The sequence below is a fragment of the Suricata suricatta genome, chromosome 2 (genome assembly GCF_006229205.1).
Source record: "Suricata suricatta isolate VVHF042 chromosome 2, meerkat_22Aug2017_6uvM2_HiC, whole genome shotgun sequence".
Lineage (NCBI taxonomy): Eukaryota > Metazoa > Chordata > Mammalia > Carnivora > Herpestidae > Suricata > Suricata suricatta.
The window spans coordinates 156,187,609-156,205,843 of record NC_043701.1 but is presented as its reverse complement, the minus strand read 5'-3'; the positions used below and the strand labels follow the sequence as shown (position 1 = coordinate 156,205,843).

The window sequence follows — 18,235 nt, the reverse complement described above, 5'->3', positions numbered from 1 at the left end:
GGGCCGCGCACGCACCCGCGGCCTGGGCGTCGCGCCTCCCGCCGGGGGCGGCGCGGGGGTAGGGCCGGCTTCACCCCGCTGTGGCCCTGGCGTGATCCGGGGGCGGACTGGCATTACGTCGGGCCCCGCGATCGGCTAGGCGCGGACGCCCAACTGCAGTCCTAGCACTCCTTGGCCGCAGCCGCCGCCAGCTCTGACAACCCAGGGAGGCCCCTTCCGGGGGCAGAGCTCGCGCCACCTCACCACCACCACCGCGACCCTGCACTGCCTCCGCACTGTGCCCCAAGGCCACGGCTACCTTTCCTCTCCCTCCCCAGGACTTTGTGTATCTTAAACTAGCCCCAATTGTCATTACTAACCTGCCTATCGCCCAACACCAACTGTTGCGAGTTCCGTGGTAACCGCTTCTCTAAACTTGTCGGCCGAAACGACTCCTCTCGGGAGCCTGTTTAAAGAAGCCAAGTTAAGAATAAATGCCCGGATGCCCGTGAAATCACTGAGCCTCAAAGTTTTAAAAAGCGAGAAGGGTGTAGTTTATCAAGTCATTGGAAGTCTTGGGCAACGTTCGTAAGCACAGTATAAATGGAAGCCAGGGGGTTTAAATTAAACGAAAAACTAGGAGGTTTCCACTAGCGAGGCTGATCATAGGCGAAATTCTCAAAGTTGCATATTCAGAACCCCTCCTGTGTGTGTGGAAAGAGGTTTAAGAAATTTGTACTAAAGTAAGAATAGTATTTCAAAAGAAGGTCAAGTTAACAATATTTAAAGCAGAGTGTTGGAAAATGGCATAACTCCATATTTTAAGAAAGGCTCGAGAAATATTTTCAATGACGAAAGGGATTTTCAGGTGAAAATCTGGGATAATTAAATCACACTGGTAGGGCACTACCTGTTACATTTAAACAATTCTGATCGTAATTACTTGACTGTTATTTAAGAAAGAAAAGAAAAAATGGAACGAAAGGAGAAAGCGGAGGGAGACGGAGGCTGAATAGAAAAGTAAAGAGAAAATGGAAAATAGATCCCTCTTTACCAATAAAGCCCAATACCCTAGGATTCTGGCCCCCTCCTCACCTTTGGGGTTTAAGTTTAAGGATGGTGCATTCCTGCTTTTAGATATTTAAATTTGAACCTGAAGACTTAATTTTAATGACTGTAGTAGGTAAAACAAAGTCATTGAATACTTGCCGGCAAGAATCCCATTGTGTATTGGGGCGCCTGGGTGGCTCAGTCAGTTGAGCGTCCGATTTCGGCTCAGGGCATGATCTCACGGTTCGTGGGTTCGAGCCCTGCCAGGCTCTGTGCTGACAACTAGCTCAGAGCCTGGAGCCTGCTTCAGATTCTGTGTCTCCTTCTCTCTCTGACCCTACCCAGTTCACGCTGTCTCTCTCTCTCAAAGAAAATCAAAACAAAACAAAAAGAATCCCATTGTGTATTGATTTGTGTCATTTAAAAGTAGTTGTCCTGGTTCCTTGAACCAAGAACTTGAGGAATATCGTGTCTATCCATAAAGAGATGAACTGGTTAGGACTCTTGGGTAGGACAGGTTTGAGATGTATGAATAGAAGGGCATCACTGCTCCCCAAATCTAACACCAATGATTATTCCACAATTTTCAAAAGTCCACAATATTTCATTGGCTAAAGAGTATTGTCAAATGAACAAAATATTATTAAGTCAGGAAGTATTGAATTTCTGTGTACACAAAACTATCCTGAGTGGTAATGGAAGAGAACAATATAAGATCAAAGATTACTGAGGACAGGCACTCTGCACATGGGATGGCGGGACATCTTGTATCTTCAATCTGAGTATTATTTTCTTCACCGCTAGGTGGTAGGTTTGAGTCTTGTAGCTTTTCACCAAATTTCTATGGTTTGGGGAGGAAGTATGCTTCATAAACTTTCAAATAAATGAACATGCAACTCTAAAATGAGTTAGTGAATATATTTTCCAGTTACCCATATAATCTGTTGAAATGATCAAACCAAGGGTAATACTTCCTCAACATAATCTCTTAAAGGGTCTCAGACATGTAGATTAAGAGGATCCTAGAGACTTCAGATATCAACTCTAATTTGAGGTATGGAATTACAAGCCCAGACAAATAAAGTGACTTGACCAAAGTTGCATAGCTGCTAGGGAGAAGGAGAACAACAAAAGCCAGAAGCCAGGAAAAAAGAAAGAAAGAAAGAAAAAGAAAAAGCCAGAAGTCAGATTTCCCAGTTCTCAATTCAATGCTATTTCTACTACTCCACTTTGAATTGCAACTGTTGCTTCACTTATTTAAGTTGGGAACCAACATATAGCTGACCTCTCACAAAGGCCTGTTTGGAAGAAAGGATGAAGGGGCAATAATAATAACTATAATTTACTGTCTAACTATATAACTAAAGTTGTGACTTTATTTCATTCCATCTGAATAACAATACCATAAAGTAGGTGTTATTTTTACCTACTTTTCACATTTTCCAGATTATAGATTCAAGGCTCAGCGGGGCTATGTGCCTTTGTCTAAGTTCACAAAGTTACCAAATGGCAGAATCAGAAATCTAAGATCTCTCTGACTCCCAAACACTCTAATTTTCCTGCAAGCAGAGGCAGGACTCTGCATGCAGCAGATTCATTTAATTCCATGTGAAAGGTGATGTCCCACTGCATAGTTGAACAGTTTGGCAAAAATCTGAACTAGCATGTGTCAGGCAGTGTCCTAGACACTTAGGACACAAATATATCTAACTCATAATTTCTAGCCTCTCACTCTTTTGGCTACCATGGAATAGGACCTTAGCTCTAAGCTTTTTCCTATTCTGGGGAGGATCGAACAACACAACACAGTGGTTAAGAGGGTAGAATCTGAAGACACAGAGAGATTGATTAGAATCTTCATTCCATCCCTTAGAACCTGTGTGGCCTTGACAATTTTTCTGGTCATCAGTTTCCTCATGTGACAGAGGATAATAGTCTACAAGATGGAGATTGCGTGAAGATGAAATGAAACAATCATGTACCATGGCTTACACGTTCTTAGCATGAAATGAGTTTCAGTTCTCATGAATAGGCTCCCATCTGGCTTGTCCAGCCTACAGGATGACAGAAACCAAGATGGTTGTTGCAATATGTAACAGCATGAAGGAAGAACAGCAATGACATCGGCCTTTGAAAACAACATTCCCTGAGGCATATTCTCATGCCCTGACTCAGTTCTTGCAATGGGTAGGTGATAGGGAATAATGGAGCACAGAGAGTGGGGGTAGCCTCTGTGAACTATAGGACTCATTGGTCAGAATTACATCAAGCTTGTGTCTGATTGGTTATAGGAGGTTTTTAATAGGGAAATGTCAGAGAAATGAAAGGATAAAATGGATTTGGAGCCTTTTTGAGAAAGACATCTCCCAGAGATCCTGGGTGGCGCAGTCAGTTAAGCATCTGACCCTTCATTTCAGCTCAGGTCATGATCTCATGGTTTGTGAGTTCAAGCCCCACATCAGGTTCTGATGTCTTGAAGCCTGCTTGGGATTCTCTCTCCCCCCTCTCTCTGCCCCTCCTCCACTCATATTCTCTCTCTCTCTCTCTCTCTCTCTCTCTCTCTCTCTCTCTCTCTCAAAGTAAGCTAAAAAGAAAGAATCATAGTCAACTTCGAATAAATTCCAATAAGTAACACTTTTGAAAGCACTTTTCATGGATTATGTTTTTTACTCCTTACAGCAACCCAATCAAGCATCCTTATTTTACAACAGAGCACAGAGAAGTTAAGTAATTTGCCCTTGATCACATAGGTTATAGTAGATTTGGATTCAAACCCAGGCAGAGCTAGATGTTTAATCTTCACATTATTCTGCCTCCTGTACTGTAAGGGACCTAGTGTGAGAGACAAGGCCTAGTGGGCAAAAGGGAAGCCCTGATCCTTGGTGGAACTAACTACTCATGTAGTGGCTCTTCTTGCTTAGTACAGATTTTCAAAGTTCCTTCCTTTTCAGTCTGCCTGTGTGACCAGAAAACTATGACTTTATGTTATGTGTATGTTTGTATGTGACATTTTTTCCTTATAAAGTTGTATTGAGATAGATTTCACATATATACCAGTGGTTTTCAGTATATTTAAAGTACAATTACTGTTGGGACATTTTCATCAGCGCCAAAGAAACTCCATATGAATTAGCAGTTACTCCCCATTCCCTGCTCTCCTCAACCTCTGGCAACAACTAGTCTACTTTCTGTTCTGTGAATTTTCTTCTTCTGGACATTTCAGGTAGATGGAATTGTAAAATGCATGGTCTTTTGTGACTGGTTGCTTTCGCTGAGCATAGTGTTTTTCAAAGTTCATCCACGTTGTAGTATGTATCAATACTTCCTTTTTATTGCCCAATAATATTTCATCACATGGCTATACAACATTTTGTTTATCCATTTTAGTTGATGGATGTTTTATAGCTTTCACTTTTTGGCTATTGTATGTAAAGTTGCTATGAATACTTGTGTTCAAGTTTTTGTCTGAGCATATGTTTTCATGTTTATTTTAAATATAAATATTCATTTGTATCATATCTATTTTGAAATAGCTTCAAATTATAGAAAAGTTGCAAGGACTCCTATATTTCCTTCTCACAGATTCCCAATTGTTAATACCTTACCACATTTGCTATTGCTTTCTATATATTCATATATAGGATATGGGTTTTGTTGTTGTTATTGAGTCTTTTTATTAACATTCTGACAGAAAACTACAAGCTTGACCCCTAAATATCCAGTGTGTATGTCCACAGAGCAAAGCCTCATCCACATCAGGAAATCAACACTGGTACAATACAGACCCCATTAAATTTTCACTCTCTGGAACAACAATGTCTCTTTTCCTTTTCTAGTCCAGAATCCTATCCAGGAAGTTACATTGAATTTAACTGCATGTATTTTTAGGCTCTTTGATTCCTGTACAATTCCTCAGTCTTTCCTTATTTTTTATGACCTTGACAGTCCTACAAAGAATAGGCCTTTCATTCTGTAGGATGATCATGAACTGGGTCTGTGCAGTGTTCCTCATGACTAGACTCAGGTCAGACATACACTTGGACAAGAAAAAAACACAGAAATGAGGCTGGGTTCTCTGTGCATCTCATCAAGGGCTCATGATGTCAACTTTCATACCAATGTGATGAGAATTTTGCTCATCTGGTCAGTGGTTTCCTCCACCAGAAAATCACTATTGTTTCCTTTGTACTCGATATTTTGTAGGGAGATATTCTGAGATTCTACAAATATCTTGTCCCTTGCCTTACCCATCAGCCTTAACATCTATGAATCATTGCCTGAATTGGTCATCACAATGATGATGGTCAAGAAGTGATTTCTTGGGGCATCTGGGTGGCTCAGTTGGTTAAGCGTCCGACTTTGGCTTGGGTCATGATCTCGCGGTTCGTGGGTTTGAGCCCCACATTGGGCTCTATGCTGACAGCTAGCTCAGAGCCTGGAGCTTGTCTTCAAATTCTGTGTCTCCTTCTCTTTGGACCCTCCCCTGCTCACGCTGTCTCTCTCTCTCTCTCTCTCTCAAAAATAAATAAAACATTAAAAAATGTTTAAGAAATGAAGTGATTACTGCATCATTTCTTCTTTATTTTCTAGTTTATATTCTAACATGAGAAATAGTTTTCTGTCTTCCCCTTTCACTTATTCATTCTCCTATTTCATTCAGTGGGTTGTAATATATTGTTATAATTATTTATTTTCATGCTCTACTTGTCCCAGACTTGCCAATGGGAGTCACTTCAAGCTGACTCCTTTGTCCTGTTGGCATACCCCCATCATACTACAAACAACTTCCTTACTTTCTGGTCCAACTCAATGTTCTAGACTCATTTTGTGTTTTCCCTGCTTCAGCTCTGGAATCAGTCATTTCTCCAAAGAGCCCTGGTTACTTTTGGTGGAGGATGGTATTTAGAAATCAAGATTTGGACTCAATGTGTTCACTACTACTGGGAAGTCACGACTACTAGGTCTTATCAGTTGTCAGAGCTAGGAAACATATGTATATATAATCATCTGTATGTATACACATATGCATATATTACACATATGCATAGTTATTTCTACTTCTGTATCTATTTTTAAATACATTTAAACACCATGACTTTACACTGATGCATTTAATTCCAATCCAGCACCTCTGAATACTTCCAAGCCTTCCCCCCTTGACCATGAGAAATCAACCTCCCATGTTTTTTTAAATATAACTTTTTAAAAGTTTATTTATTTTGAGAGAAAAAGAGAAGCACAGGCAGGTGAGGGGCAGAGAGAGAGAGAGAGAGAGAGAGAGAGAGAGAGAATCCCAAGCAGGCTCCATGCCATCAGCTCAGAGCCCGATGAAGAGTTTGAACTCAACAAACTGTGAGATCATGACTTGAGCCAAAATCAAGAGTCTGAAAATAAGAGTCCACTCAACCAACTGAGCCAACTAAGTGCTCCCATATTTTTTTTATATTGACTTCAATCTATTTATTTGCTTGATCCCCTCAGTATTTAACAATCTCCTGATCACACTGGCTACCTCCTTGGCCTGCTACCTCCACAACCCTTTTCAAGAGTGTCATCTGGGGCGCCTGGGTGGCTCAGTCGGTTAAGCCTCCAGCTTCGGCTCAGGTCAGATCTCACGTTCGTGGGTTTGAGCCCCGCGTCGGGTTCTGTGCTGACAGCTAGCTCAGAGCCTGGAGCCTGCTTCTGGTTCTGTGTCTCCTTCTCTCTCTGCCCCTCCCCCTCTCATGCTCTGTCTCTCTCTGTATCAAAAATAAATAAAAACATTAAAAAAAAATTTTTAAGCTGGCTTAAAATTAAAAAAAAAAAAGAGTGTCATCTTCTTACTACCCAAATACCTTCTACGTGGCCACCACTACCCAGTGGATGTCAATTCTCCCTGTATTGAATAGCATACATTCTGTGCTGTTCTAACCAAAATTCCAAAAAGAATTCAAAACACTTAACAAAATTTATAAAGAAAAACAAAGATCCATGAATAATTATGGTGACAGTATTAAAAAACAGAGCAAAGGAGAGTATGTTCGACAAGGAGATGTGCAGTCTGATCCTCCTTTGCCAAAGAACTCGTGGCCTGACTTGCAGGGAGTGTAATCACAACATAGCTTCCAGCTGTCAGCTGCTTCAGGGTTAGCCTCGGCTGCTGAAACCTCTCTTATCCAAGGTCACATCTTACAGGGGCTGCCAGGATATGGTGATTAGGGGTTAGCAGGTTATAACCTGGCCGTTTCAGCCTGATGCTGGCCACTCTGAGAGCTAGCATATGTTAACTTCACTGAGTTGGCTGAAGCTTTGTCAAATTCCATCTTAGTTTGATTACTTTCTCTACCCAATTCTGCTCCATCCCCCACCGCCCCTTTCACAGGTGCTAATCCCTAATGCAAAAGTGCATCCCAAAGTCCATCTCCAATTCTGCTTTCAGGGAATCTGAAACGCACAAGGAGACATTCACTTTAATAGATATTATAATATAAAGCCACAGTAATAAAATTACCATGGCACTAGCATGGGAAGAGGGAGATCATGGAAAATAGTATATTTGTGGCCACTAATGTTAAGAAGAGCCTTTTTTCCCATAAGCCCATAGAATTATATTCTATGTTGATCTGTATTGACCTGAACACATGGTATTTTGTTCGTCTGGTTTTCAGGAAAACAAACAAACAAGCAAACAAAGAGTTTACTATTGTCTTTGTTAGGTGAATGTAAGAAAAAAAAAAAAAAGAATCACCAGAAAGGAGTTATTTATAACTAGATAGGAAATGAAGATTGTTTCCATGGAAAATTTGTTTCAATTTTTAAGCCTGTATATGTATAAAATGCATTGAGTTAGGCAAAATGAAAGTGTTTAAAACCAAAGGAAATCCTCAAAGAAAAGTTTAGTTTGAGTAAGAAAAGGAAAGTTTGCTAAAATCACAGAAGGTCCTTCAATATCCTCACTGAGCTTTGGCAAAATGTGCAAAATTCATATCTGACACTTTTCCCATCTAACAAAAATGACTCCTTCTTACTCAGCAATTACTCTGTATTGTTTCATTTCATCTTTGAAAGACTGGTTATACAGAGCCCAGTGTATACCAGCTACCCAAACAAATGGATGATTTGTTCTAGTCAATGAACTGATTGTGAGATGAAATGATACACATAGCTTCCAAGCCAGGTTATTTTCATAAGTCTGAAAATGCAGGTGCGGAGGCATTAGAGATTTAAATTATCTTCAAGTATGGAAGCAGAGCAGTTTGAGTCTGGGATGGAATCACATCCACTCAGTCAGTATACAGTGGTCTTTCTTTTTTTAATGTTTATTTGTTTTTGAGGGAGGGAGGGAGAGAGAGAGAGAACAAGTGGGGGACAGGCAGAGAAAGAGGGAGACAGATCTGAAGCCGGCTCCAGGCCCTGAGCTGTCAGCACAGAGCCTGACAAAGGGCTCAAACTCATGAACCACGAGATCATGACATGAGCCAAAGTCAGACCTCTGACAGACTGAACTCCCCAGGTGCCCCTTCAGTGGTCTTTCAATACTGGCCTCCAAGAGTATTAGATGTGATATCATATCATGCTAGGTTATTATAAAAAGTAGTTTCATCATTGTAGGTGAATCTTAATTATCTTTTACAGATAATAAATTAATGATAACTACAAAAAAAGCCACAAAACAGGTGTCTTAAGGACCTATCAGTTTAAGGGAAAAAATCAGTGTTACTTATATGAATTTGTGGAATAATGATACTATTCATTGAGAGAGTACTCCAAGCTAAATCCTGAACTAAGCACTTTACTGGCTTTATTTTATTTAATATTTAAAACAATTCTACAAAATAGGTACTATCTTAAAATCTCATTTTAGAGATGGGGAAAATAAAGCACATAGAATTTAAATGTCTAACTCACACAACAGGTAGATGGTAGTTGTAAGAATTTGAACTTGAGATTCTAGTGATTTGGTTTTTATCTTTTTCACTGTAGTGTCTCACAGATCAAGGTAAATGCTTTGTATATACAAAATGGCTTTGTATATAACTAAAAGATAGCCAAGCTTCCTTTGTACTTAGTCTGTATCAACTATACACTGCGCTATTGACATTTAACAAATGCTTACCCACTAAGTCTTTGAAGTTCTACATCACTTAATTGGAATGGTTGTATCTTCAGAGAATAAAAGCTCCTGGATTGACTAATACAGTTATTCTTGAAAGATGATAAAAGCATTCAGATAGATTTAATAATTCCACTAACCAATCCACACCCTTTAAAAACGTCCCATTAATATTCTTTTATTTGTGATTTCTCATTGATATGCCTTTTCATAAGTTCAAATGCTATCATTTGTCACCAAAGCCATATTAATACCAAACGTCTTATACAATTACATATGCTTATGACTTACTTTTGCCTGCAGCACAGGTCTGTAATTTCTTCTCAAGCATTGTCTTATTGATTTATAAGAGTTCTTTCCAAATCATTTGAAATGAAGAAGTAACAAATTCCAAAGCATACACTGTGGAAGACTTGAAATACTATAGATAAACTGGTACACCATAAAACACAGGACAGTTCTTCTGTTCATGAAATGGACGCCATTTCACATTCAGAGAAGGAGAATAAGTATATTCAAATGATGAACGACATTTTGACCTTTTTTACACATTAAAAAAAAAGAAATAGAATTTCCACTAGTTGTTTGCAGTTGACGTACCCTTAGCTTAAAAAATTCCCCCTTATAACTTGTTTTGAAAATTACTCTGTAACATCTCTCTGAAAGCTTTTATTCTTTCAGTCTTACCCACATGCTCTCCTAGATGCAATGTTAAGGATGCTAATGAACTCTAGGTGTTCCAAACAGACAGTGATGTTGCTGCATAAATGCTCTTCATATTGTGTGGCACTGTGAATTCTGGCAAACTCTATTGGTCAACTCTTTGATCTATCACCCTTTGAGAAACTTGAGAGCCATAGTCATCATTATACTTTTGAAATCTGTTGGACTCTGCCTTGATAATGCTTTATGACCTTCAACAAGTCACTGATTCTTCTGGCTCTCATTCTCTACTTCTTTAAAAGGAGAAGGTTGGACTAGGTACTCCCAACTTTCCTTTGAGCTTGATTTGTCTCAAGTTGTTAAGATACATCAAAGTCAAATGCTTGGATTTTCAAACAAATAATTTCTCATCTGAAGATTTTAATAAAATACCACAGTACATAAACAAGATTGTAAAATTGTGTAGTATGATATATTATGTAAAATAACTAGATTCAACTTTGGATGAACCCACACATTTTAATTAGATGTAATTAACATTATAGTAATATAATAATAATTATAGTAACATAATATAATTAATATTATAGTAACTGATATTTGTTCTTCATATGTATGTAACATTCAGAATTTAAGACATTAAGAGTTTTCTAGGAAGCAAGTAGTATATGTAGGAAATTTATGTGTGCCTCTTGGTGAAAGCCGTCTAACTCAGTAATGCTAATAGTAATACCAAGACAACAATGAACAGCTTCAAAGCAATAAAATTATAAAATAAATCTCACGTATCCAGAGAGCAGGTGTTGCATCACCAAAACAGAGACATATTTTGCAGAATCCCCACAAGGCCCTCAAAATTGCAGACATTTGCACCCATATGAAAACTCCTAAGGTAGAAGACAAAAAGAACAAACTTTTAACATAGATCATTAACAATAGTGAAAAAGTAAAACCAAATTAATGTTTGACAAAAAGAATTGGTTATGTACATAATCAGGCCCCCTGTAATGGATAACCATAAAGTATGTTCTAGAAGAATATTTGTTGACAGTATGGTACAATATGTTGTTTACTGCATATTTCTGGTTCTCTCTACTTCTGGACATGGTAGCATTGCATTTCCTGGACACCTTGTGGTTGGTTGGGGCCATGTAACTCATTCTGGTGAATGAACTGATTGTGATAGGACTTCCAGGCCAGGTCATTTGAATGTAGCTGCAACACCCTGTTGGGTACTTCCCACCCCCTGGGAAGGCAGCCAGAAACATTGGAGGTGGTGGCTACCCTGTCGGCTAGGATCCTTGAGTGAGTCTGGTGAGCTGACCCATTCTGCATTGTGCTAACTTTCAATGAACATATACTATGAGCAAGTGTCATTCTTAAAACACTGAAATTCTGGGATTGGTTATTACCTCAGTGTAAGTGCATGGTGTGTTAAATTTTCACAAACTGAACACAGCTGTCCACAAATTGAACATGTAGGTCAAGCTTGGGCCCAGTAACTGCACATCCTTTCCCACTAAGGAACTATCTTGACTTCTAACAGCATAGATTAGTTTTACTTATTCTTGTACATTGAGAACTAATTATACAATAGGCACTTTGGTGGGTTTTTTGCTTCTTTTGTTGAATATCGCACTTGTGAGATTCATATATATTGCAACATGGGTTTGTGTCCATTCATTCTCATTGATAAGTACTGTTTATTGTGTGAATGCACTAAATGCTATCCATTTTACTGTTTGTGGGTGTTTGGGTAGTTTCCAATATTTGATTATTACAAATAACCCTCCAGTGAATATTCTGGAACATTTTTTAAGTTTATTTATTTATTTTGAGAGAGAGAGAGAGAGAGAGAAAGACAGAGAGAGAGGCAGGGATGAGCAGAGAGAGAGGGAGAAAGAGAGAATCCCAGGCAGGCTCCGCAAGGTCAGTGCAGAACCCAATGCTCTGAACCATGAGATAATGACCTGAGGCGAAGTTAGATGCTTAACCAACTGAGCCACCCAGGTGCCCCAGGGATATATCTTTTGTTGAACATATTTCTGCATTTTTGTTGATACATACTGTAAGGTTTAATAGATGGAGGCAGAGGTGAGAGGAAAGAGAGAGACCAAGTTATGGAGCCAAGAAAGCCTTTATTGGAGTCTGCAATTCCCAGGCAAGGTTCCGTGACTCTGGAGTGGGGAGTTAGGGAAGTCACGCCTGGTATGGGAGAGCAAGGTGTTTTATGAGTGCAAGAGTTCTGGGTTTGAGCTCAGGTGGGCAGATAGCCAAGTAAGGGTATCTTTGGACGGTGGCAGGATTCAATTGGCTGTTCACTTCGGTGGGGTGAGGGATGCTGGAATTCCATGGTGAGGCATTCCAGTTTGAGACAGTCCAGATCGCAGAGCGGGGGTCGTCGGTCCCTGGCAGGGCCTGGAACTATTATCTGACCCGCAATAAAATGGCCGCTGGTGCTTTTCAAATGGCGCGGGTCATTCCAGGTCTGCAGGTGGGGGTTGTTAGTGCACGCAGCTCTCCACAGCAAGTGGCTGCTCAGTTGCCTTCCCCTGACAACTCTTACACATACCTAGCAGTAGAATCATAGAGGATGCTTATGTTTAACTTTACTGGATAGTGCCAAACAGTTTTCCAAAAATACTTGCACCGATTCACATTTTCACCATCAGTGTAGGAATGTTCTGGGTGCTCCATTTGGCTTTTTTTTTTTTTTTTCATTTTTTCACTTTAGCAGTTCTGTAGATACCTAGCAACATTGATCACTTTTTCACATATTTATTGGCCATTTCAGTACTTTTTTTGTAAGGTGACTGTTCAGTTCTTGCCTATCTTTCTAGTGGGTTGCCTTTGTGTTTCTTTACATATTTATTCCTTATGAAGGTGTGTTTTACACATAAGTACTTTATGTATTTTGGGTATGAGTCTTTTGTGAAATACATGTATTATGAATATTTTCTTTCATTCTCTGCATTGCATTTTCATTCCCATAATAGTATTATCTTGTTAAACATAAGTTCTCAATTTTAATATAGCCCCAATATATCCATTTTGGTTCTTTTAGGTTTGTGCTTTTATGTCTTAGTTTTTAAAGTTTTGCCTACTCCAAGGTGAAGGAGATGTTCTCTTCTAAGAATTCTATTGTATCTTTCACACTTGGATCTACAAACCACTTGGAACTGATTTTTGTGTGTAGTATGGGATAGCAATCAAGATATAATTTTTTCCATGCTGTTACCCAATTGCCTAAATACTACTTAGTGAAAGATTATCTTTTCATCACTGACCTGTAGTGTCATCTTTGTCATAAAACAGCTGAACTGGGTCTGTTTCTGACCTCTCAATTATGTTCCACTGTTCAATTTCTTTGTACACAATACACACTGTGTTAATTTCTGTACCTTTGTAATAGGTCCGGACATCAGGTAGTGTAAGTCGTCTAGTATTATTTTTGTTCTTTAAGATTGCCTTGGCTATTCTTAGCCCTTTGAATACAATCTGAATTTTATTTTTTAAAAATCCGGGGCGCCTGGGTGGCTCAGTCGGTTAGGCATCCGGCTTCGGCTCAGGTCAGATCTCACGATTTGTGGGTTCGAGCCCCGCGATGGGCTCTGTGCTGACAGCTAGCTCAGAGCCTGGAGCCTGTTTCGGATTCTGTGTCTCCCTCTCTCTCTGACCCTCCCCTGCTCGTACTGTCTCTCTCTGTCTCTCAAAAATAAATTAAAAAAATAATAATAAGTTTAAAAATCCTTATTTATTTATTTTGGGAGATAGGGTGTGTGTATGAGCATGTGGGGGTGGGGCAGAGAGAGAGAGAGAGAGAGAGAGAGAGAGAGAGAGAGAGAGAGAATCCCAAGCAGGCTCCATGCTCAGCACAGAGCCTGATGCAAGGAATGACCTAACGACTATGAAACCAGTCCTGAGCCGATATCAAGAGTCAGGTGCTCCCTGCACTCAGGCCGCAGAATCCGCTGGGCGGGCTATTCCAGACCAATAAGGTGACATTGGAATCTGCGGGCGGGGCTTGGGCATCAGCGCTTAAAACTTTCTTGCAGGAGTCCTGGGCAGCCGGTGCTAAGAAGCGCTGTCCTGGACCTAAGCGAGCCTCAGATGAGAGCGTGTGTCACAACCACCAGGGGGTCGTTCAGACACCCACGTTGCTAGGCCCCATCCCCCCAGAGCCTGACTCAGCAGGTGGCGGGGGCCAAGAGGGTGCGTCTCTAACGTTCCAGGGGGTGCTGGTTTCCGTCCAGCAGTTCTTCTGCAGAGTGGCCAGCAGGGGTGGGAGTTTGGGAAGGAAGTCAGGGTCGTCGGCGGAAGACGGGACGACGTAGGCTTGGCCTATGGGGACCACCGCAGACTGGAGACCCAGGAGATGCACCCCTTTCCCTCAGGAGGGGCCGGTACCCCACGTGTGCTCTTGAGGCCAGCCCCCTCCACCCTCCGGGGATCTGTGTGCCTCCTCCTCTCATGACCTGTTTACTGGTCTGCCCTCTTCAAGCCCCTCGTCTCTGTGCCCGCCCCCACCCCCCCAATCTCTGTCTCCGCTTACTCTCGCCTCCTTCCTCAAGGTCCTCTGCGTGCTGCTGTCATTAAATTGTTTTATTTTAGAGGGAGAGTGCAAGCAGGGGAGGGGGAGAGACCAGCGGACAGAGGACCTGAAGCAGGCTCTATGCTGACAGCATTGAGCCTGACGTGGGGCTCAAACTCCCGAACTGTGAGATCGTGGCCTGAGCTGAAGCTGAATGCTCAACCGACTGAGCCCCGCCGGGCTCCCCTTTTTGTGTCCTTTAAATGTGAAGTCTGTTGCATCTGATTGCATTGACTGGAGCCAGAATCCATCAAGTCCGATCAATACGTCTCACTGCCCCATCGGTATAGCCCTGTTGAGCATCTTTTCCTGGGTGTCCTCCTGGCAAGTTCTTGGCCCGTCCTCTGTGTGTGTCCTCTTAGCGTGTCCTGCTCCTCCCGGGCCCCTCCGTGGCTTGGGGCTCACCCCCTACACTCTCGCCAAAGCGAGGAATGTGGCCACCCCCTGCCCACCTCCCTCCCACCTCCCCCCCACTCCAGCAATGGACATCTCATCTCCCTAACTCCCCGTCACCGCCACCTGCCTCTAAGCTAGAGTCCCCACCATCTTTGTCCTGAACCCCAAGAGTCAGACCAGCTCGACCTCCCGTGGACCTGCCTCCTGCTCTGGACTCCTGGCCCCCAGGACGATCTTTCAGGACAGGAACCTCTCGGCAGTCATGCTCTACAGAGGTTTCCTACGCCTGTCGGCTAACAGACTCCCGCACATAGTCCCCTGGCCCTGGGCAGCCATCTGTCACGACCTTGGGAAGCCCTCGGGGGGTGCAGGGCTGGGCCAGCGAGCTCACTCTGAACACGGCCAGGAGAAGAGCCCAGTGGGGTCGGTGTGGGTCGGAGGCCAGCCTGGGGAGTGGGACCCGCGTTCTGGTAGGGGCCCTGCCGGGAGTGAGCAGCGTGAGTTTGGACCAGTGACGTCCCCCCTCTGTGCTCAGAGCCATCACGGTCACACTGCGGGCCTCACGTGCTTGTGCTCACTGCCTTCTCCACTTCGAGTTGCAGAAGTGCCGTCCCTGAGACAGGCCCTGGGTGTGCAGTGGCGCCTTCCCCCAGCTGGGCCAGATTTACCGGAAAGGCGTGTGTGGATTCTCATTTCTTTCACCTAAGCCAGCGGCTTCTTCCCGGCTGCGGTGTTGAGCGAATGCGCCCACCATCACCTCCCCGTCCCAACATCTGGGGTGGTTGTTAAAATGTGCCTTTATGTGGGTTTTGCTTTCGCGGTGTTAGAAGTGGTCCACGTCTAGGGCGCCGGGCTGGCTCAGTGGTTTGAGCGTCTGATTCTTGACTTTGGCTCACATCATGATCCAGGGTCGTGGGGTCGGGATTCGCGTCGGGCTCTGCACGGAGTGTGAAGCCTCCTTGGGATTCTCTTTCTCTCCTTCCCTCTGCCCCTCTGCTCAGGTGCCCGTGCACTCACTTGCTCGCTCTCTCTCTCTCAAAAATAAAATCATAAAAAAGAAAAAAAAAAGTCAGCTGCTCAACCAACTGAGCCACCAGGTTCCCCACCATCTGAATTCTAGAATCAGACTGTTGATTTATACACACACACACACACACACACACACACACACACACACACACATCTGCTGAGGCTTCATTAGGATTGCATAAGTTTTCAGATTAATTTGAGGAAATTGACCTTAACAATATTGAATCTTCCAATCCAGGAACATAGTCTATCCTTCCATTTATTTAGCTATTTAAAAATAGATTCTGCATTATTCTGTAGTTTTCAATGTAGAGGTTTCACATATCATTTATTAAATTTATTCCAAAGTATTTGATTGTTGATTTTTTAAACAATTTCATTTTGTGTTTGTTTAACGCTGGTACATAAATATAGTTTTTTAATATAAGCTTTTTGTTTTGGAAGAATTTTATACTTACAGAAAAGCTGCAAAGGTAATACCCTTCATCCAGCTTACCTTGATGTTAACATGACCATGGTGCGTTTATCAAAACTAGGAAATTAACATGAAAATAATATTATTAGCTAAACTACAGACTTTATCTAGATTTTAGCAGTTTTTTCACTACTGTCCTCTTTCTATTCCAGAGTCCAATCAAGAATGTTACATTGCAGGGGCGCCTGGTTCAGTTGGTTAAATGTCCAACTTTGGCTCAGGTCATGATCTTGTGTTTTGTGAGTTCAAGCCCTGTATCAGGCTCTGTACTGACAGCTGGGAGCCTGGAGCCTGTTTTGGATTCTGTCTTCCTCTCTCTCTGCCCCCTCCCCTGCTCACACTCTGTTGCTCTCTCTTTCTCAAAAACAAACATTAAAAATTTTTTCCTAAAAAAAGAATGCTACATTGCATTTAGTCATGTCTCCTCTAGTGTGTGATGGTCTTTCCTTGTTCTTCATGACCTTGAAACTTTTGAAAGGTACTGGTCAAATATTTTGTGGAATGTCCCTCGTTTTGGGACATGGGGAGGAAGGCCATACAGATGAGGCAGTCTTCTCGTTGCATTAAGTCATAATATGACTAATTACAGGATGATGCTAGCCTTGGTGACTATGTTATGATGACATCTGCCAAATTTATTTACTAATTTATCTGCTCATGGACACTTAGGTTAGTTCCAGTTTGGGGCTTATATTAGTTTGCCCAGGCTGCCATAACAAGATACCAGAGCGAAAGGGTCACACAACAGAATTTTTTCTCACAGTTCTGGAGGGATCCTACAAGTGTTTTTTTGTGTTTTCATTTAGACTATGTTCAAAGCCTTTTCTAATTTACCTTTTGTTTTTGTTTTCATTATTTTATTTTATTTTTTTAATGTTTATTTATTTTTGAGACAGAGAGAGATAGTGTGAGCAGGGGAGGGGCAGAGAGAGAGGCTAAAGACAGGCTCCAGGCTCTGAGCTAGCTGTCAGCACAGAGCCCGACATGGGGCTCGAACTCACAAACCGTGAGATCATGACCTGAGCCAAAGTTGGATGCTCAACCGACTGAGCCACCCGTGCACCCCATCTAATTTACGTTTTGATTTGTCTTTTTTTTTTTGAATGTTTATTTCTTTGAGAGAGAGAGAGAGAGAGAGAGAGAATGTGTGCGTGAGAGAGACAAAGCATAAGTGGGGAAGGGGCAGAAAGAAAGGAGACAGAATCTGAAGCAGGCTCCAGGCTTGAGCTATCAGCACAGAGCCCAACACAGGGCTTGAACACGGGAACTGCAAGATCATGACCTGAGCCAAAGCTGGATGCTTAGCTGACTGAGCCACCCAGGTGCCCCTGATTTTTCCTTTGACCTGTAGGTTGTTTAAAAGTGTGTTATTTTGGTTCCAAAAATTACAGTTTTTCTATAGATCTGTTATTGATTTCTAATTTAATTTCATAGTAGTCAGAAAATATATTGTATGATTTGAATTTTTTTATTTATTGAGACTTGTTTTATGATCCAGAATATGGTTGGTCATGGTTAGGTTCAATGAACTCTTGAGAAGAATGTATATTGTTATTGTTGCGTAGAGTCAAATAGGTGGGTGGTGTTGCTCAATTCAGCTATATTCTTGCTTATTTTTTGTCTACTTAATTACTGAATCTACCTAATTATTGAATTAAGAGTGAGATACTCTAAAGGATTATTGAAATCTCTGGTTACAGTTGTGGATTTGTCCAATTGTCTCATGGGCATGGTCTTTACATGCCCAGAAATTGTTAACTATGCCAGTTATGGGATATAAAGGGCCGAATATATGCTCCAGGTGATGTTATCATGCATCGTAGAGAATTCACCCTTTCATTTGTTGGGCTGATAGAGGAGGGAGCTGGTCTTCTCTTTTTTTCTTTTTCTTTTTCTTTTTCTTTTTCTTTTAAAGGGTGAGACCCTGTGAGCCAGGGAAAGGGGCAGAAAGAGATAGAAT

The 18,235-nt window shown here is 41.7% G+C and overlaps 1 protein-coding gene across 2 annotated transcripts in view; it reads right to left on the bottom strand.

Annotated features, from left to right (window-relative positions):
* The window catches only part of LCOR (ligand dependent nuclear receptor corepressor), a 134,658-nt gene extending 134,241 nt beyond the window's left edge, over nucleotides 1–417 (bottom strand). For both annotated transcript variants that reach the window (XM_029932315.1, XM_029932316.1), the window contains exon 1: nucleotides 360–417. The gene's annotated coding sequence lies outside the window, so the exon portion shown is untranslated. The remainder of the gene's footprint in view (nucleotides 1–359) is intronic.
* Between the last annotated feature and the right edge of the window lie 17,818 nt (nucleotides 418–18,235).